Here is a 23,278-nt window from a genome sequence, read left to right as displayed (position 1 = left end):
GCTTTTTTCTTTTTGCTTATGTGGTGCTGAGGAATCAAACCCAGGGCCTCATGCATGCAAGGCAAGCACTCTACCACTGAGCCACCTTCCCAGTCCATAATAAAAACTTTTGCCTTGCATTCTACAATTCATAAAAGGAGGAAAAATCAGTCCTTTCATAGTGTATTATTGGTGCCAAATACCATACCTCAGTACAGAGTGGAGACAAAAACTTATTTCTAAGTAAATAAACTGAAATGATAAATTGTTTCCTTAGACCTGCAATATGCAAAAACCCACATTGTTCTCAAAGAAGAAATGACATTGGCAACAAGTTTCTCTTGATTTCTCAGTTCTCTGGATTTCTTTGGATTTCTACATGTTCTGGACTTTCTGAGTAAGGTTGATCTTTACAAATTACTTCAGAATTCAGATATGGTCTTGGGGATGGACACCCCTAGGACCACTCAAGCTAGTGGAGTCCTCTTCGTCTCTCCCATGGACATTTATGCACATTCCAGGTAGTATTGTGCTACACTTTCCTCTTTGGGACAATGAGTAAAAATCTAACTCTTTATCAATCATCAGTGTATGTGTGTATATATGTATGTATCTATCTATCTATCTTCCCTCATCATCATCACCATCACTATCTCTGGGATGCGCAGTGGTAGAAATAACAGTCACCCCATATAAGTTCCAGGTCTCATAAATGCAGGACTCCTAACTGATAGTTCAAATTCCTAAAGTTCAGTTGAATATTTGTTCCTTGTTTGGGGTTGAGGGATAGGAAACTTATGCAAATGCTGCTCTGGCTTTTATTTTGTTGTGAGTAACAAACTGTCTAATCTTCCACACAGGACCCCTGCTTTCTTTTGTTAGTATAGAAGCAGTCATTCCTCAGTATATGCAAAGAATACCAGATTCTGAGTTGCCCAAGTCTTTTATATAAAACAACATAGTACTTCATATAAGAACAATATTCAATGCCGTGGAAATACAACACAGGTGGTAGTTTTTCTTATTACTTACAGAATGACAAGAACTCTGTCAGTACAGGTAAAGTCAGTCAATACAGACATTTCCTTATTCCTGAATGTTTTGGACCCAAGGCTGTTTGAAAACATGGATATAAAACTTGTAATGAAGATGGACTATATAAAACAACCATAAAAAGCTAATTGTTAAATCACACAGGGGTAATCACAGTCCTTTTACAGTTTCAGACATATCACAAAGGAATCTGGAAGTTCAAGAAAACTCTTTGTGTGAATTGTGACTTTACTTACATGGCATTCAAGAAATGAAGCTGACTTCAATGGCTAAAGTTGAAGTTGGGTTTTCCTCTTGGGTATTTTAAGAGAAAAGAGGAATGAAGGAGTTTTCTATGGTATTGAGTCTCTCTCGAATACACACGTACACACACATACACACACACTTCTGAATGATTATTATATGATTGTATACATTCAGTTGTCATCTAGATTTGTGAAATTTACATCATGCATGCCATAGCTCAATAAGTATATTTTATAAAAGAAAAACCAATGGGAAATTGCCATTGATTTTAATCTAAAAAGTAAGTTGCTAAAATCTGATATAGAATATTCTTTTTTTATTGTGAAAATACTGTACAAAGAGGTTACAATTACATGAGCAAGGTAATGAGTACATTTCTTAGCAAGCATTGTTGCCTCCTCCTTTGTTTCCCCTTCCCAACCCTTCCCATCTCCCCACCCCCATCTCCCGCCCCACCCCTCAGCACCAAATGTTCATTTTTCGACATAACGACTTGTACATCTCATTGTTGCAATGGGTCCACCTGTAGCTGATTTAAACAATTTGTTTTTTCCCTTCCCCTCCACAAATTATACCAACATCAAATACAGTGAGAGCAGGGGTTATACCATGGGGGAGGGACATACAAAGCAACAAAGAAATCATCTTATAAATATGTTAGAAACAATCGCAAAAAAGAAAAAAAACATTTGAGTCCTTATCTTGGGGTTTATATATAATATTCTTAACCCAGCTTCTATGACCCTATTTCACTGTTACTATACGCAGTGGCATCGACACTATGGCATTAACAATTTAGCTACTAGAGCTGAGGGCCATGGAGGGCTGGAGCAATGGTTAATTTATCTGTCAACTTTTCTGGGCCATGGGTGCTCAAAAGCTTACTCAAATTTTCTTCTGGATGCTTATGCAAATATGTTTTGGGATATGAGATTAACAATATCATGGAAAAAAAGGATCAATAGGAGGCCAAATCCAAGCTGTCATCCAAGTGAAAACAGTTTACAAATCAACATTGCAATGGAATCTTTATTCTCTCACTTGTCACCTTTCATTTTTTGTAGTGTTTCCTTTAGTGAAGTTTTTGCTTTATTCATCCTACATCTGTCTCTCCTAAATGTGAGGTAACACAGCATGATTCAATAGTGGCTGGGGGCTGAAATATATGATTCTGGTTCCTCAAGAATATTGACCCTTTTGTAACTATTGACTTAATAGTCTCAGAAAGTATAAATGCAGAATACATTTATTTTAGTGAAGTAACATATCCAATGCTAGTTGTTAAAATTTCTATTTAATTGTTATTAGAATAGTTTAAAGTCCATAAGCCTTAAACATATTTCTCAGTGCTTACATTTGTCTTTCAGTTGATTTTTATCTAGTTTACAACCACTGCTTACATAAAAGATGACTTCTTTTATGCACTATTGTGCTTTCTGACTCCTGTGGTGATTATACTAATTCACACTTTTAAAGAAATCTGACATTCAGATAAATGTTGCTCTAGCTGAAAATGTAAGGGCAGCAATGATGGCTACTGACATTTATTGAAAAATATGCACTAAACATCGAACCATTAGTTTGTTGAATAACTGCTTTCCTGCTGAAAAATATGTCCAATTTTTACCCACTTATCAAATATAGATCTGAAAGTAATTCTCAGAGCACGTGTCTAATTTCATGAATTACTCACCAGACTATTCTTTAGTCATGTGTCAAATAATTTTGCAAGAGGGCAAGGTCTACATCAATAAAACAGATGAATATACTACACATACACACACACACACACACACACACACACACACAGAGTTCTAACAATCATATGCTCACTATGACAAGGCACTTCCCCACTCTCCAAATACAGAGAGCATGATGTACAGACTGCCTCCACCTCCGTACTCTAAAATTCATCTCCACACTCTGAGGCCATGTTTTGAGGCTGCTCTCACATAAGACTAGATGCAGCCCGGATACTAGCAGGTCTTTCCCTGGTAAACCTAGGTCTCCCCTGATGAGTAACTTTGGCCCAAGACTGCCCTCTGCTGAAATATCCTTAGAATGAAACTATAGATTGCATGTTTCCATAAAAATCCTTTTCTCTTTCTCTCCTCAGGATTAGATTTGCATGGTGATCTGATAGCTTTTCTCAGTCCCCTCTCATCCTTCATTCCATCTCAGTTTTTCCTTTTCACTAGAATTTCTCCTAGTAACTCTTTTACATGTTTAAGTATTTAAATCTCTGTTTCTTGATGTCTGGTTCTCAAATGATGAGGACCAAAGTGTTAGATATGTTTCATTCTTATATACATTTCTTGGAAGTATAGACTGTTTTAAAAATAATGCCTATATGGAAGAGATTGCACTTAGAGGGAAATAGAAAAAGATAAACGAGTGAAAAGCACAGAAAGAGCTAGCTGTCTTTCAAAGACTGGAGGAAGACAAGAAGTAAAAGCTGTATGTCCCCATGAGGAAGGTATAGGCAAATAATAAAAATGAGGGGGAAATCTGTCAAAATCAGAGGACAACTGTGATGCAAAGATTCCCATAGTATCCTCAAACTTGGTGTTTCCAGCTTGCTTCTGGGCCTTCACCCCAGGGGACACTGTAGGAAAGAAGATAAAGAACAAACCTACTAAAGAGAGTAGATGTCTTACCAACAACAAGCCTTCATCTCCACATCCCTCATGGGGGTGATCTTCTCATCCTGAACTAAATGAGTTCTTTAGAAGCACTAGTGTCTTTAACTTCAGATTTCATAAGAGCAAACTTGTAGCTTTTTCGGGGCTTTTATAAGCACCTAGAAAATTCCATGAGTTGGATATTGGCTTATAGGATGACTGTACCTATTTAAAATACAGGATTAATAAATCAAAGGACCTTGTTCCTTATTACACAACTTTAATTTTATTGCCATGTGGTGAGTGTCCTTGACTTTATATATTATTGACTGAAACAATTCCACATGAGTAATTGTTTGCCTGTAGATTATCAAGGGGAATCACTGTCTATTTTTATAATCTCTCTTACGTTTCATAGTTAATTCTGAGTAGCTCTTAAAAATACCACAGATTGAGTAGCTCAACGAACAACAAATTGCTTTATGTAGCTTTGTAGGCTTGGAAGTCTCATCTCAGATGAAGACACTGGAAGATCCAGTGGTCAGATGAGGGCACTGGAAAGGTGGCTATTTCCTTATAATATAAAATATATTTATATATAACATGTAATATCATATAATATTTCCTAAGTGCACATCATTATGATCTAATTGCTTCCTCAAGTCCTATTCTTCTAATATTCACCTTGGGGGTGATATGATTGAAGTTTGTTCTCCAAAATGTGCTAGGAACACTGTCTTATTTATTTATTTGTTTGTTTATTTATTTATTTTTTTTGGTTGTGGGACCTGAACTCTGGACCTGGGTGCTGTCCCTCAACTCTTCAGTTCAAGGCTAGCACTCTACCACTATAGCCACAGTGCCACTTCCAGCTTTTTTGGTTATGTAGTACTGAGGAATCGAACCTAGGGCCTTGCAGGCAAGGCAAGCACTCTACCACTGAGCCACCTTCCCAGCTCCAGAACACGAACTCTTAATTGCTACATGTTGATATCATTGCAGTCCAGTGGGAGGCAATGCCTTTGGGTATGGGTTTAATGCTTTTCTCCCATCAGTGAGTTCACATTGTCAAGAGACTGAACTGGGGATGGAACAGGAGTTGATACAAAACACATCCACCATCCTGTTCTTTCTCTCCATCATGACTTTCTGCTTTCTGCAATGAACTGAAGCAGCACAAAACTGAGCAGATGCTAACTCCTTCATGTTGATGTTGACAGTGGATTTTCCAATCTTCAGAATCCTGAGCCAAAAATCAACTCTCTTGTTAACAAATTAACCAGTCTCTGTTATCACAACAGAAAATACGTTCAGTCAAGTGGTTAGATTTTAACACATAAATTATGGAGAGGTACAAACAGTCAGTCTATCATAGCATCCAAGATGTTCTTTCATTTAACCTTTTAGTTTGTTTTTTTAGTTTCTGTTACTTCTTTAAGTCCTGTTGTTCAAAAGTATCATTATTTATATTTCCTTGGTGTCAACCATTTTAGTATCACAATTTTGAGCAGTGCAGAAATGTCTCTATGTAATACATCATTAATCAAGAAAATGTCAGTGGTTCAAAGCTATGAAAATATGATAAAGCTATGAAAATATGATTCTCTAGGACAGGGCCTGAATCTTACAAGCTTTCATTTGGACTTTTCTATGTGCCAGCCACATGAACCAGGGCATGATCTTTTCAGAGTTTTGATGCTTCCAGCTTTGCCTGGGCAATATTTCCTATGGAACATCATTGTTTAAGAGACTCCATGAGAAATATGTAAGAGTTAGTGCAAGATGTGGCACATAGAAATGAACAGAGAGGGCAGCATTTTAGCTAACTGACATCTATTGATAATATTCTATATAAATCAATTTTGAAAAAAGATTATTTTGTTGATGAGATAAAAAGAGATTGGTATTCCTGTTTAGGGACAAAGTATGTAGCTTTCAAATACAAATATATTCTGACATCAAAATTTACACTTTCCATCGCTCTGTGGTAATGTTGTACACAGAGCTGGGCAGACTTTATATCTTTGGTATGAGTTGGATCATAAGCTGTATTCATCAGCTAAGCAGGCTCTTTAGAGAGATATAGCATAAGCAAGTATTCCTTACTCCTTATTGATATAGGAGATGTACAGTGATAAAATGACAATTAAAGGCTGAGTTAATGTCCTAAAGCAATGGAAATTCTAGAGACACAGTTAACAGATAGCAATCATAAGACTCCATAACCATCATTCTCTTTATAGACAAGTTTCTTACCCATGAATTGACAAACCTTCTTCCTTATTAGCTTTACTTCCTTCATCAAGTTTTTTCATACCTTTAAAAATAAACTCTAGAAGCAACTTAAAGTTAAGGCAAAAAATAATAAAGTAAAAAATGTGCAAAGTGCTTTCTCACCAAAAATGTCTATCTCTAATTTTTTAATTTGTCAGTTTGTTTTGCTTGAGTGAAAACACACTGAATAGGAACATAATTTCTATGCTTCTGTGTGTACCAAATATAATTATTCACTATTCCTTAATATTAAATTGTTACATGGCCTACTTTAAGAAGGCTAAAGGGAATATAATTAAGAATTCAAAAACAGTTGCTCTTTCCAGTCAGAAGTATGTATAACTTTTTATGTATAATTTAATTTAATACTCATATTTTTCTTTTCCTTTTTTAAAATTTATTTATTTTTTATTGTGAAAATACTGCACAGAGGGGTTACAATTACATGGGCAAGATAATGAGTACATTTCTTATCAAGCATTGTAGCCTCCTCCTTTGTTTCCCCTTCCCCTCCCTTCCCAGCCCCCCCCCCCCCCCCACCCAATCCTCCCCCCTATACTCATATTTTTCTATGTTGAGATTAACTTAGATTGTAGCTGAATGGAATGGATCATATTACCTAAAAATTCTACATATTCTTCTATGTGTGCCTATCTCCTTGGGATAGATTTATAGAAATAGTAGGTTTATAGGAATTTGCGTGTATCTATATATTTCCTAATTTATGATGTGGCCACAGGTGGAAAATTTATTTAGCTATAAGGGAAAACAAAACAAAACAAAATGAACCTGATATATCTTGTTAAACATATGCATGCTAAATGCACATCAAGTGCAAATGTTTGACCCCTTTTGGAAATCCCCAAGAACTTGGAGGGGAGGGAGCTATCATTTAGAACCCTATGACTTGCCATAGGCAAGTTCTTAATTCTTGAAACCTGACAAATAATTACTTGTACTCAATATTTGTTGTTTTTTTTTCTTTTTGTCTTATATCCCCTTATGATCTATGAGCAAATTACTTTATTAGGAAATCATTAGAGCATAATTTGCTTCTATAGGCCTCTGACATTAATTTTCATTTCTTATAATGAAACTACAAGGTCCCATGATATATTATTATTGCAAATAGTGTGCTGCCAGATATTGATTCAGAGTTGTCATTAACCCTAACACCTGTAATTTCTTTAAAAAAATGTGTGAGTTTATCAAGTCGATGCCACATTTAAGGTCTCCTTTACCCGATGTTCCATTTCCATAAATGTTTCTCTTTATGTTGTCTTGTTTTTGTGCTCAAATGACATGAAACCCAAATGAACGTCTTTGGACCCTTTTAAATACGTTTCTCTGGGATGGAAGGAATACATTCTGAGAAAATGTAAAAGCAGAGACTCCCTGGAGGTCACAGTGGGATGGGAAATGCGCAACACTGTCAGAAGGAAGTTTAAGATTCAGGACTTCGAAGGGACAAGGATGCACATGGCCACAGGCTTAACCTTTCTGTGAAAAGCTTAGCCTTGTCATCAAAGCCAAGCCTTTAAAAGGCAAATGTCATGTTTTCCTGGCTCAACATATACTAAAACTTCACCTAGCAGTCTCTAGGCTATTCTATCCTTAGATATAGATTATGACTTTCAGAATTATGAGCAGAGGAACAACTCATAATATTTATAGAATAGATTTGACTATCAGCACTTAGGTAACTTGAGAAATAGAAATATAATGAGGAAAATAGAAGTTTCTTATTTTACAACTTTGGAAGAGATCTTGGGGTGTGGTGAATTCCCATGGAATGTTATGTCTTCTGGGCCACGTTTTCAGAAGATTTGATTCATTTAAGGTTTAAACTCATTTTGCACATGCTTTCCTTTCCTCTTTACTCATAGTTTCATTTGACTACCACTAAGTGAAACCAAGTAAAAAATTGATTCATTTGTCCTCCTAACAATAGAGCCTATCTGAAAATGGGACTTGAAAATGTCTGATTATTTCAATTACTTACGATTCAGCTAGTGTCCTGCTTTGGACAGCCTTGAAATTCAGCAAAGAATTCTTTGGCCATATATTAAAACACCAAGAAGCTCCCAATAGGACTATTTAACTTTCATTTTTAAAGGTTTTTATCCCACAGGTCCATGAGTCCATTCTTGAGGATTTCTTTTTCATAGTAGAAAGCTTATTTCTATGCCTTCCTATGTGTTGCCCAGTTATAGAAATCATTAAATAGCATATTTTGTGATTCTCAGAGTCTAGGTGATAAAAAAAAATCCCCTATTCTCTAATTCTTTCTATCCACAGTTAAAGAAAAATAAGCTAAATGATATATATCAAATAGCTGTAGATAGAGCTGGAATAAAAATGGTTTCTTTACTCTGAAATAATATTCTGAATCCCTTGTTGTCTCAGAAATTTGTCTTGTGAAAAGAGACTTCTAAGAAAATATTTTTTTCTTGGACTCTTCTTTTCCATAACCTTTCTTCCTGCCCTCGTCTCCAGTAGCTAGCAGTTCCCAGCTGGCCAACGTACCTGACTCTTCCATGCAAGAACTTCCTGTTGTCTATTATAACATACCTGAAGAGTTTGCAGTGATGCCAAGAAGGGATTTATGTCTGTCCCTGATGGAGTAATAACTAGTACTGAACTTATTAAGTAGTTCCTAACCAATATAAAAGTGGACAAAGCATGAGGCAGTTGTTCACGTGTGTTGGACAAGTAGTCATGGATAGGTGCCAACTAGCATTTTTTCAATCTAAAAATAGGAAGGTAGCACCCAAACAGAGAGATGCTGACTCTCTGAGCCACTGGACCTAAGAGAGAAGATGGAGATTGCACTCTGGGATTCTGAAATAACTGGAATTTGTGCAGCAGAGTACAAGAGAGTAGGGGATTATGCAGACAGATGACCATCCCAGAAGATGGTGTGAGATTCTCTGCAAAGTCCTAGTGAGCTGCTCAACCCTCAACACACACGGGAGGAGTGTGGGGGAGATGATCTGGTTTAGTTGTAGCAGGACTGACGGTGGAGTAGACACACCAGAGGCCATGAACAAATGGGGAATTAGGTATCTGCACTAGCTAAAAAGGTGTTTACTTTTATTCTAACAATTAGTTATAGCACAGTATGTTCTACTGCATCTATTAGCCTTTGCCATTCTTCAGTTACAATAGATCTATGGTGGGTTGCTGTATTTTTGTCCTCAATTATGGTAAAGCAGGGTTGTTACTTTTATTACACACTCTTTCTAGGTTTCAGTTGAACAATTAGAACACTCTCTCTCTCCCTCCCTCTCTCTCCCTCTTCCTCTCTCTCCCCCTCTCTGTCTTTCTTTTTCTCTCTCATATATACACACAACCTATCTAGACCCATCATAGTTATATTAAACACAAAAGATAAAAATACAGAAAAGTCATTAAAAACCATACAGTATATTTAAAATGGTGAAAAAGGATTGGGAAGAAACTAAAACCAAAAATGTCTCCTTCAGTAATGATGGTTTGATGAAGGAATGTTTTGTTAAATGAAAGGTAGGAAATTTGTCAGCAGCATATGGGAAATGCTAAAACAATTTTTTTGGCTGAAGGCAGAAATTGTTAGATAGGAAATTGTAATTAAGGAAAGATTTAGGAGTACCAGAAATAGCCAATATGCAAGTAGAGAAAAGGACCATCTTTCACCATTTCTGTAGAAGTCAAAGGAGTATTTCAAGCAAAATTACATTTATTGTGAAATCCATAATGTATGTAGCACTAAAACTTATTATAACAATAGTTTAAAAGATAAAAACTAGATGGAATCACATTGTTATAAAGTTTTTGTATAAAGTTCAGAATGTAAATTGTAATTCCTAAATAGCACAAAAATTGCATGAAGGAATAATCTAAAATACAATGGAGGAAATACAGTATAATACTAAAGCTTTAAGTCAAACAATACTATGCAGAGAAACAAAAAGTGATACTACAAAATGGATGGAGCAAACAGAAAAATGAAACATTCATAAAATGAGTCCAGGCTTCAATTATCAATAATGTAAACAGACTGAATATTCTAATGTAAAATTTAGTATCTAACTTTCTGCTTTCTTTAAGAGATTTTCAGCCAATAAAGCACTGTTGGAAGAGATGGCGTAAAGGAAGGATATGGGCAGGTATGGAGGGTGTGAAAGTTTTCATGGTACCCTGTACACATCTATGGAACAAGAATACTTCTCATATTATTAATACATGCTGATTCAACATTTTTTTACATCAAAACTAAAATCTTGAAATTTCTAGTGCAAAATGTAGCATTTCAGCCTAAGGTAGGAATTTTCGCCAGGATCCAAATGTTCTAATGATAAAAGAGAAAAAAATGTAAGATAAACAGGATTTCTTTGAAATTCAGTTGGTTTATCAAAAGACTCTCCAGGAAAATAGAAAGGGCAATAAACAAATTACGAAATAAAATGTAGCCTAAATCAAAAGACTATCATATGGAGACCATTTGTACACATTTATGAGTGCTTACAAACACTCATAGGTATATATACTAAAGATTAGTGTGTTTTTCATATGTGGAAAATCTTAATACACACTAAAATTCAGCTTTCCATATGTGGAAAATCTTAATACACAGTAAATTTCAGCTTCTAAATGAAAAGCAAACAGTAGCCAGTACTGGAGTTCTCATACTGTCTCCTGGCACTAGACTGATAACTATGAGGTTGCAGTATCAGTTTCCAAGGACACGAGAGGAGGGGTGCCCAGCTTGTCAAAGACAGAATTCACTGTTCCTCTGGCCTTTTGTTCTATTTGTATGCTCAACAGTTTAGATGATGTCCATCTAAACCAGCGCAGGTGAATTTTCTTTAGTCTAGTGATTTAAATGGTAATCTTTCCAGAACCATGCTTAGAGATGTTCCTTCCAGAAACACTCCAGGAAAAGAGGTGTCACCAACTGTCTGGGCATCATTTAGCCTGCTCAAGTTGTCATGCAAAAATCTATACCAGCAAATGGGTTTTTAATCTCATGAGGAGTATTCAATGTCACACCTAGAGATTTTTTTAATGTTCTTTTTGAATGTGGTGATATAAGAATAAAATTACTTTCCTATTTTAAAAATATCCCAAACACGGTCTCTAGTAATGTTTCAAAATTTCCATTCACTATCTCTCTAACTAAAAAAATATTGTTAGAACATGTGCTAATAATTTATTTTTGAATGAAATTCTTTTTTTTCATAGCCAAAAACAATGGCAGAAACTTTAATGCTTGAAAGAAGCAGATACATTTTAGAATAGCAGGAAGAGGTTGCTCAGGAAAAACAAAGATCCAGGTTACAATTATTAAATAACTTGACTGAATACATTGTGTAAAGAATATTATTAGAAATGTTTAGCAAAATTATGACAATTAGCTTATAAACCTGTGTTATATAATTACAAATGGTTGAAACAAAGACTGGGACTGAAGCATACCCTGTTTACTATAGGTACATTCATTCTTTTGGGAATGTGACATGTGGCATGTGGCATTGTTCTGGGCCTAGGATTTTATCAATAAATAATGCAACACCTTGTCCCCAGGACACTGATGTGAAGGATTAAAAATTGTTGGTGAAACAAAAGGAGGTATTCACATGACTGAGTCCTTATGCTTATAGAATGCTTTAAATGGAATTAGTACTTCTAGTACAAGAACAAATCCAGGTCATCCAAATGGAAGCAAGATATATAAAACCGATTACAAAGCCATGGATTATTTCGGAACCAAAAATGAGGAAAAAGCTGTGAAACTAAACAAAAAAAATTATTTGACTTTTGAGTAATTAACCAAGATTGTGGATAAATACACAATGCACCTAAATTCCATGGAGCGAATGAAAATGAAGGCAGAGGACTAGGCAGGTTAGGGGTTGAGGATAGCTATGAAAGTAAATTGTAGAAATGATCTCTGACTGAAATGCTGGGAAATCCACCAGGGTGACTGCCTTTGAGCTTTGCGTATCTGGAGAACTCTTGCAGGGGTAAATGGATTTCCAATTTTTCACTTGAGAGCATTCTTGCTCCATTTTATATTATTAAATCATAGCAAAACATGTATCAAAATTATTTGCTCAAGAAACTCACTGTAGTCTAAGTCTTATGGTAACTGATATGTCTATGGACATATGGAGTGTTACTTCAAAAAGAAATGTTTTACTATCCTTAAGTAGTTGTACAAAGGAGTTGGCACTGAACACAAGTTTACAAAAACAATATATCTCGTTCTATGTCATCCCTTTAAACATTCTCACTTTTATACACAGAAATGAAAGGTGTCTATGAGCAAGATGCTAACAAATGGGAGAACTATCACTGACTTAGATTATTATGACCCCAAACACTCTGCTGTATGTTGTGTAAAGATATTCACCAGGACCTGATACCAATGACATTCACTCCTTTTTATTTCAGCAAATATTTAATTGATCACCTACTTTATATTAAACCAAGTGCTTTGGATCCTGGTTTATAAATCATTTACGAAAACAACTTAGAGGAAATATTTTTTTCATTATCCTTATTTTATAGGTTAAAAATGCCTGAGACAGGCTTTGACTTACTAAATCTGTCTAGTGAGCAGCATAATCTTTTATTAATCACTCCTGGGTACTTAAAAACCTAGCACTGTTTTACTCACAATTTAGCATTGTATAAGAGCTTTTCATTGTATCTTGTTTTCTTCCATACTGAATAAATAATACCAAGCAGAAAGGCATAGAAAGTAACTTCTCTTTTTTTTTTTTCCTACAGAATAATGTCCTGGGTGATACTTAACCATTTCATCAGAAATTTCTCTGTGGATACTTGCCTTCCATATTTTTCCCTTATGGTTTAGGAAGTAAAAGGCTTTTTCCTATACCTTGGTGTTACCACAATTTGACTTTATTACAAGGCATCTGGCTGTTCTTTAACATAACATTCAATTTTTCAAGTTTAAAATCCAGAAAAGATAAGTAAATGAATGTCTTTAGAGTATTTGAACAAAGGGTCTTTGTCTGCTTGGTATTTGAATAAGACAGTTACCTACAAGATAAATTAGTAATTCAGACCATCATTTCGGCAGAATAATAGAAGCTTCATGGAAAGAAATAGAAGCTGGCATCCAAACTGATTTAAAGAGAGTGGTCCCATGAGTCCAGAGATAAACAGGCATCATCAAAAGGCAGTTTGCTGTGGGCATTTTTAGGAGACACTTTGGAGGGATTTACAAAGAATTGTGATTCCTTTCTTCCCAAGAGGTATGAGTGCAGGGGGAACAGAATAATGGTGGTAACATACAGTCTGAGCTTTCTGTTTGCCTTTCTCTCTGGGGCAGCCATCTATTTTCTACACTATAAATGAAAGCTGGTATCTCTGACTGAAGAGAAAAATAGAAGGAGAAGGGGCAAAGAGATGAGAAATGCCACTCAGTACTCTGAGAAAATAAGAAATCTAAGATGGTTCAGAGAAGACAAGAATGAAACATCTGGCATGGGTTATAGCTCTAAAAGTGCTGTGTAGAAAACAAATTTCCAAAACATGCACAATACTATATTGATGGTGATTCTGAGCATACTAAATATAACCTATATCAAAAGCTAAATAAGAACAAAAGTAAAGTGATTTATGAGTATGGGGAGGTACAGCATAAACATGTTCAACAATAAAAGGCTAAAGGCAGTTACTCTAGAATTTATAAGGTGACTTTTTTTGTTGCTTTCTATGTCCCTCCCCCACAGTATAACCCCGGTTTTCACTGTATTTGATGTTGGTATAATTTGGGGAGGGGAAGGGAAAAAAAACAAATTGTTGAAATAGAGATACAAGTGGACCCATTGTACCAATGAGATGTACAAGATGCCAAGTTGAAAAATGAACTTTACAACTTTGACGGGGGCGGGGAGTGGATGGGGGGGTAGAGGGATGGGGGGGAGTGTAGTCGTGGAGATGGGAGGGAAGGGATGGTAGGGGAAAAACCAAGGGGGAGACAACAATACTTAATAAGAAATGTACTCATTACCTTGCCCATGTAATTGTAACTCCTCTGTACGGTATTTTCACAATAAAAACTTATTTTAAAAAAAAGAATGTAAGCTTCCAAGAGAAGGGACCTTGACACCTGTAACTTTTATCTCCAGGGCTGCTCAATGCTTAAAACATTAGTGGCTGTTACATAAAAGAGTTAATGCACATACATATTTTACATACAAATAGAATTTGGGAATCATTGTAGAAATCTTTGGTGTACATAAAGTGTGCCATGGGATAGAAGAAGAATTGATTCTAAGTCCCCTGTAGTTAACAAAATCTGTTGGTTTTAATCTCTTTTGAGAAAGGCCTTATTTTTATATGTGTTTTAAATAATCTCCAGGGTACTTTTAATGCCTAACACAATATGAATGCATTGTTAAAACTTCCTATATACTACGTTTTAGGAGACAATCATAGGAAAAAATAATCTATTCATGTTCACTGCATATATGATTTTCATATTAGTAATTTTATAGTTCCATATACCTCTTCTGATGCCGAAGTTGTAGATACAGAGTGTCCACTATAACAGCTTTGCTGCTTACAAGCAAAGTGTAAACAGTAATGTGTTATAATACTCATGTGACAGGAGATTATCGAATTAAATGAAATAAGCCTGGCAAAGAAAGAGAAATGACAAATGATCTTATTTTGCATATGATGGGTGAACATCTTTACTAGCTATGCATCAGACAAAAGCCTCATATCTAAAATATACTTAGAGCTCAAAAAATTAAATCCCCCCAAAACAATTCCTCAAAGAAACATTAATCCCATTAATAAGTAGACTAAAGACTTAGAGACTACTACAAAGAAGAAAAAGAATGGTTTATAAACATATGAAGATATGTTCAACATCTCTGGCCACAAAAGATATGAAAATCAAAACAACATTGAAAGAGGCACTGTGGCTCCAAGTGATAGAACATTCACCTTGAACAAGGAAGCTCAGAGACAGCACCCAGTCTCTGAGTTCAAGCCCCAGACTCCTCTCCCCTAAAAAATGAGATTCCACCTCACCCCACTTATAATGGTCATTATAAGAAAACAATAACAATAACAGATATTGGTGGGATGTGGCTAAAAAGGATTTCTACTACAGTCTTAGTGGGAATGTAAATCTGTTCAACCACTCTGGAAAGCAATATGAAGATTCCTTCAAAGACTAAACATATCTGGGTCATGTCTTTACAATAAAGGACCCCAAATACCAAAAACAATCCTTAGCAGAAAAAAACAGTGCTGGAATAATATCAATACCAAACTTCAAACTCTACTACAAAGCCATAGTACTCAAAACAGCTTGGTACTGGCACAAAAACAGACCTCAGGACCAATGGAATAGAACGGAAAACCCAGAAATGAACCTGCAGACTTAGCCACCTAATCTTCGATAGGGGAGCCAAAAAATAGAACAGAAGAAAGACAGCCTCTTCAGTAAATTGTGCTGGTAAACTTGGTTAAACACCTGTAGAAAAATAAAATTAGATCTTAATATATCACCCTGCAACAAAATCAACTCCAAATAAATAAAAGACCTCAAAGTCAAAGCAGGCACCCAAAAAAAAATACAGGAAGGAATAGGGGAAACTCTAGGGCTCGTTGGCACAGGCCAAAATTTTCTTAATAAAAACCCAGAAACACACAAATCAAAGAGAAGTTGGACAAATGGGATTGCATGAAACTGCAGAGCTTCTACATGGCAAAGGACATAGCTACCAAGATAAATAGAAAGCCCATGGAGTAGGAGAAGATCTTCACTAGCTATACAACAGACAAGGGCCTCATATAAAAAAATATTAAATCCTCCAAAAATAAATCTTCAAAGAAACAACAGCCCCTTTAGCAAGTGGGTTAAAGACTTAAAGAGAGACTTCTCTGAAGAAGAAATAAGAATGACCAATAGACACATGAAGAAATGCTCAACTTCTCTGGCCATAAAAGAAATGCAAATCAAAACAACATTGAGATTCCACCTCACCCCAGTTAGAATAGCTATAATCAAGAATTCTAATAACAACAGATGCTGGAGGGGATCTGGCCAGAAGGGAACCCTACTGCATTGTTGGTGGGAGTGTAAACTTGTTCAACCACTCTGAAAAGCAGTATGGAGGTTTCCCAAAGTCTCCACATAGAGTTCCCCTATGACCCAGCAATCGCACTTTTGGGTATTTATCTAAATGATCACAAACAAGGCTATACTAAAACTACCAATACAACTATGTTTATTGCAGCATTGTTCACCATAGCTAAGATTTGGAACCCACACAGATGCCCCTTGGTAGAGGAATAGCAAGAAAATGTTATATATATATATATATATATATATATATATATATATATATATATATGTGTGTGTGTGTGTGTGTCTGTGTGTTTACGCACACACACACACACACACACACACACACTGGAATTCTATGCTTCTCAGAACCACCCCATTTGTTAGGAAATGGAAAGACTTGGGAAAAGTCATATTAAGTGAAGTAAGCCAGACCCAAAGAAATACAGGGCCCGTGGTTTCCCTCATTTGCAATAACTAGTATACATCTAGGAAAATTTTATCAGATGAGCAGAAAAAGTTCAAAAGCTATGTACATATGACCATATAAGATGATGCTAAATGAAATGAACCTCAAGATATGGACACAAGAGTCCTTTCCTTGTTGTTGTTGTTGTTATAGATTTACTATGTGATTTTTTTTGTTTCCTTTACATGTTCGTCCCCCTATTGTATATCCCATGCTGTCACTGTACTTGATTTTGGTACCCTGCATCTTGTATATACATTTGCCTAATTTGGGGAGGGGAAGGGGACTAAGAAAAACACTAAAACAAAGACACAGGAGGACCCATTGCAACAGTGATACCCACAAGACAGTATATTGGAATTCAACTTTACAACTTTGGGCTGGGAGAGGTGGAGGAGTGAGGGAGACAGAGAGGGAAAAGATAGTGGGTGAACAACAAGGGAAGGGGCAACAATGCCCGACAAGATATGTGCTCATTCCCTTACTCATGCCATTGTAACCCCTTTGTACAACATCTTTACAATAAATAAAGCTAAAAAAAGATGAAACATAGAGCTCCTCTATGAACCATCAATCCCACCCCTGGCCATTTACCCAAATGACCACAAAGCAGGACACACTAAAGCTACCAGCACAAACTTGTTCATTACAGCATTGCTTACCATAACTAAGGTATGGAGTCAACCCAGATGCTCCTCAGTGGACTAATAGATCAAGAAAATGTGGTATATTGACATGATGTAATTCTGTGCTTACTCAGGAAAAATAACATTGTCCCATTTGTAAGGAAATGGAAAAGTTTGGAAAAGATTATATTAAGTGAAATAAGTCAGACTCAAAAAAACATAAGTTGCATGGTTTTCCTCATTTGTAATAATTTGAAGTCTTATACTTTATCATGCATTTTGGTTCTAATTAGTATCTTGAAATCACAGCCCTCCTGCCTCAGCCTCTCAAGTACTGGGATTATTGGCATGTACCATCATACATGGCTTTATTAAAAACTTAAGTAAATTTTTCATAAAATATTATTGCATAGAGTTAAATTGTTTAAATAATAGTAACATGGATTACTTTTTCTTGGACTACTTCCTGTCACTCTATCATTTACCTACTCCAGTGAGAATGAAGAAATATTAACATATATTAAGACAGGAGTTAAGTTCTAGCATGCTATTGCATAGTAAGGTGACCATATAACCATGATGGACAGTTTCAGATAGCTAGAAGAAAGGATTTTGAATGTTTTACCCCACAAAATGATTTGCTAAGAAATAGATACCTTCATCCTGATTTAAGCATTACACAATGTATATACATATTGAAAGACAATGGAATCCCCAATAAGTTGGTAAATTCTTTACATTTTAGTTAAAATATATTAAAATATGAAAATGTAAATGTAATTATATTATATAAACCTGTTTATGTTCATGTGTTAGATTCAGAAGTGTTCGTTTTACCTAAAGGTATAACATTGGAATTGTGATTGGGGATATGAGGATGAGCTGAACTGGGTGGCTCAGTGGCCCTCTTACTACTGGACTGAGAAGGACCAGTTGTCCCTCTATGCTTTTCTGATTCTGAAGTCATAAATCAGAGAGAAATAACAGATTCCAACTTTGGTGTCTTACTTGAGGTATCTGCACTATGAATATAATCTAACAGGAAATAATAGACAGGGGGAAAAGTTGGTGGTTCTTTGTTAAGTGGTATAAAAGTAGCTCATAAGGAGACCAAAGAAAACTTTTAGATTTAGAAATGTTAGCATTGAGATTTTCACTCATAGGAAATTTGAAGTACATTTCTATGGACAATTAATACAAAAGGTATAAACCCTTTTGAAAAGGTTGAAGCTTCTCCACAGAAAAATACACAAAGGAAAAATTAAAGAATAATAATGCTATTAGTTTCTTCACATCCGCTAAAGTATTCCCATGCTATCTTTATTCTAATACAGTTAAACTTTAAACTCAGAGAAAAAAATTAAGTATTTTTTCTAACACTGAGCTAAATCTTTGTGAAGTAAATAATTATATGCAAACTAAATAATTATATCATCTCAATAATTCAGTTATATAAAAAATAGAATTGAGCCCTTTCAAAGCACATTGGGACTAAATTAATTGAAGATTGCAGACCTATTTCCTCTAAGAGGGACAGAATGAGAAACTGTGGTGACAAATAGTGGAGGCACTGACCTCCACCAAACAAAAGTGCTCTGAGCTAATAAAGGCAGAGACAGAGGCAGGCCTGCTTTTCTCAAGTTCTTTAGACAGTTAATATCTTGTAAACATGCTAATGAATGGAGAGAAAAGGGGAACTCTCAGAGACATCAAAATTAACACAAAAGACCTAAATCAAAGTGAGAAAAACTAAAATGTTCTCTCACCCCTGGCAAGTTTTACAATCCCTTGAAATATGAGGTCCAACCCCTGTTGACACTAATGGGCATTACACGAGCCTCTGGAGAAAAAGAATCACCCAGTTTTAAGAGCTGCATAACAAAACACTATGAATTATACTGGAAAATTTCCTCAAGAGCCATGCTGTATGACCAAAAGCCATGCAAACCCTCTAAAGAATGAATCTTGACAAAATTTTCAGAAAAATGAGGGGACCACCAAATAATGTTTGGATGCTATTTCAAATTATAAACTTCTAATATATAAAGAGCTTGTGTCTATTCCTTAGAGTAGACATTATCAAAGTAAGAAGTCATTTTAACTTATGGGCTAAGAACTTAGCCTGATGAGTTGAAAGAAAGAAATGTTCTTAGGGAATTGATGATCTATCACTATCACTATAAACAGTTTCAAACAATTCTAGAAATAATCAATAATGGTTAGCAGAAATTCTGTAATTGTGTAGTGTCATGGTAGACTGAAATCTGTGTACTTTGTTATTTTGAGTTTAGCCTGGCATCTCTTTGGATACTAGGTACAAAAATTACGAGTCTACTCACAGTAATGAAATCATATGTACAACTGGGAACTCCCATGCTTAAATAGTGACTAACTCCTCCATTCCTTGGTATGCAAAATGTCAAATTCCGATTACTGGATAAGATGCAATCTTACTACCAGTTTGCTCAAACTGGCCTTGAACTTCTATCATCTCAATCCTTTGCTTTTGGAGTAGCTGGGATTAAAAGTATGAGCCATTATGGATGTGAGGGTGATCTGCTGCGACATTGGTCACCCCATTGATCACCAAAGTTGATTTGGCTGATCTGGCTGGAAGAGGATGACCATCACCGATAAAGGACCGATCTTCAAGGGTATACGAGTAGCTGTGCTCCCCAGCTAGAACCTCCAAATAAGCTCTCGAGTATGAGCCACTACATCTGGTCTAAAAGGTGCACCTTGGGCCAGTACTGGTGTTTCATGTATGTAATTTTAGATACTCAGGAGAATGTGATCTTAGGATTGATCACAGTTCAAAACTAGCCTGGGCAGTCAAGTCCATGAGGCTTTTATGTAAAATTAACCACCCAAAATCCAGAAATGGGGCTGTGTCTCAAATGACTGAGCAATAGGGCCTTGAACACAAAACTCAGAGACAGTGTTCAGACCCCCAGTTCAAGCCAGAGGTCTACCAGAAATAAAAAAAGATGAACCTTGATGTTGAAATAGATGGTAAAGGATGATAGAGAAGTAACATGGATCAAGATTCATTGTAGTTCTCATATACTGACATATTGAATTGAAACCCAATTGTACGACTACTAAAGATTAAAAAAATGAACTAGGAGTGAAATTTTAGACTACATATAACTCAAAATAAATCACATACTAAATGTGAAACTACATAATGGAGCTTTTTGAAATATAAGAAATCAGGGGCTGGGAAGGTGGCTCAGTGGTAGAGTGCTTGCTTTGCATGCATGAGACCCTCGGTTCGATTCCTCAGCTCCACAAAGCAAAAAGAAAAAAGCTGGAGGTGGTGCTGTGGCTCAAGTGGTAGAGCGCTAGCCTTGACCTGAAGAGCTGAGGGACAGCTCCCAGGCCCAGAGTTCAAGCCCCACAACTGGACCAAAAAAAGAAAAAGAAATATAAGAAAATCTTCATGCTTAGCATTAGAGAGGTCTTGACAGCCAAAGCATAAAGGTGGTAATTGACAATATATATTTGATATATTTGAAATATATTTGATATAATTGATAAATACATATAGTCAATCTCAAAAATTCTATACTGTGCTATATGGCCTTTTGGAAATGATTTTTTAAATTAGAAATGTTAAATAAGAGAAATGTTAAATTAGATAAAGATGAGTAGCCAGGCAGCAGTAGCTCATGCCTATAATCCTAGCTACTCAAGAAGCTGAGTTCTGAGGATCACAATTTGAAGCTAGCTCAGGCAGGAAAGTCTGAGACTCTTACCTCCAAAAAAAAAAAAATACTCAAAAATGCCAAGGTGGCGCTGTCACTCAAATGGTAGAGCATTAGCCTTGAGCAACAAAAGCTCGGGGGCAGCACTTAGACCAGGAATTCAAGTCCCAGGACCAGAAGGAAGAAAAAAAAATAAAAAAGATTAGTGCTTGTTGGGTATTAGGAAAGGCATTAAGCAGAGGTAGCCATGATTTTGCAAGGTCATCATAAGGGTTCCCTGTAATGGAACTTTTCTGGATCTTGACTATAGCATTGTCCCCAAAAATCTAAGCAAAAAAATATGCACATATTTATAAGTAAGTTTATGTAAAACTAGTAAAATCTGAATAAGAGAGGTTGCTTTATGGAGAACAAAGAAGAGACCATGAGTTTCAGCCAAGAGCATTTCAACACATTGTATTTGTCAGCAACAATTGAAATACATGGTATGTAGAATAGTCTTCGTTGACAGAGGCTTTCACACTAAATGTGTGCTCAGTCAACTCAATTATTCCAAACCCTGCATCTTCTAATATTAACATTTCTACCTGAAACAGTTTATTCATACTGTGTTTCCCATCCAAGGAGTTCAAAACTTTAGATGAAGGAGGGATTCTAGGAAGAAGAGTAAATTAGTGGAAGAAACAATCTTAAGCAATGATAGATGGGTAGCACTGTCTCATACTTGTAATCATATCTACTAGAGAGGCTGAGATTGGGAGTATTAGAGTTTGAGACCAGTTCATGCAGAGAAATTTAGGCAGGAACTCAACCTAACAGCTGGCTGTAAGGACACATGGCTGTCATCTTAGGTAGGAGGGAGGCTATAGGCTGTAGGCTGTAGTAGGACTGTGGTTTGAGGTCATCTCAGGAAGAAGAGTGTGAGACTCCATCTCAACATTTGAAGCATAACAGGTATGGTGCTGTGTGCTTGTCATGCCGGTTATGACAACAAGCCTAAAATAGACATATCCTGGTGCGGGCAAGTCCTCAGTGGGAAGTGATACTCTGTCTCAAAAACAACCAATGCAATAATGGGCTGGAGGTATGGTGTAGAGGAAGAGCATCTTCCTAGCAAGTATGAGGTCCTGAGTTCAAATCCTGCTATCTATCTGTCTCCCCCTAAAAGAAGCTATTAAAGTAAAACAAAAATATGGCCTCTATAGTGATGAATCAGATTTTACTCATCTACTGTTTGCTTTCTTTCTTTATCTGTGCTCACTTCTTGGGTTGCTTTCATTCAATAAGTACCTTCCTGTCAGTCAGTCTATAGATTTCAGGCATGTTTTAGATGCTTATGAACCCAGGGAAGAAACCATGAAGTTTATGTTCTTATTAAGCCAACAAGGACATACTAGAGGGGAAGTGATAAGCAAATAAGTCACTATGTAAATAAATAAATAAGGGGGGATGTTTACAAACTCTTAGCAGATATCCAAGTAAGTGTTGTATAAATGCGTATATAAACATTGTATAAAAGTGTGTTGTCTAAACATCCGCATTTTAGAAATAATCTTATAAATGCGTTACAAACAAATGCATGAAAGAAAGAAAACATTTAAATAAATATATAAGGGTTAATTTTCCTAACATCACATTATCTGACCTTTTCTGCTTGACTCATACATACACTAGATATTGCAAATAAGGGAAACCATGGGACCTATGTTTCTTTGGGTTTGGCTTAATTCACTTAATATAATTTTTTCCAAGCCTTTCCATTTCCTAACAAATGGGCAATGTCATTCTTTCTGAGGGAAGCATAGAATTCCATTGTGTATACATACCACATTTTCTTGATCCATTCATCTACTGAGGGGCATCTGGGCTGGTTCCAGATCTTAGCTATGGTAAATAAGGCTGCAATAAACAAAGTTGTGTGGTAGCTTTAGTGTGGTCTTGTTTGTAAATATTTGGGTAAATGCCCAAAAGTGGGATTGCTGGGTCATAGGGGAGTTCTATGTGAAGTCTTTTGAGGAACCTCCATACTGCTTTCCAAAGTGGTTGAACAAGTTTACATTCCCACCAACAATGAAGTAAGGTTCCCTTCTGTCCACATCCTCTCCAGCATCTGTTGTTGTTGGAGTTCTTGTATGTCCCTCCCCGACAGTATAACCCCTGCTTTCACTATATTTGATGTCGGTATAATTTGTGGAGGAGAAGGGGAA

This window comes from Dipodomys ordii, unplaced genomic scaffold, assembly GCF_000151885.1.
Source record: "Dipodomys ordii isolate 6190 unplaced genomic scaffold, Dord_2.0 Scaffold25, whole genome shotgun sequence".
NCBI lineage: Eukaryota > Metazoa > Chordata > Mammalia > Rodentia > Heteromyidae > Dipodomys > Dipodomys ordii.
Note: the sequence above shows the minus strand (reverse complement) of the source record.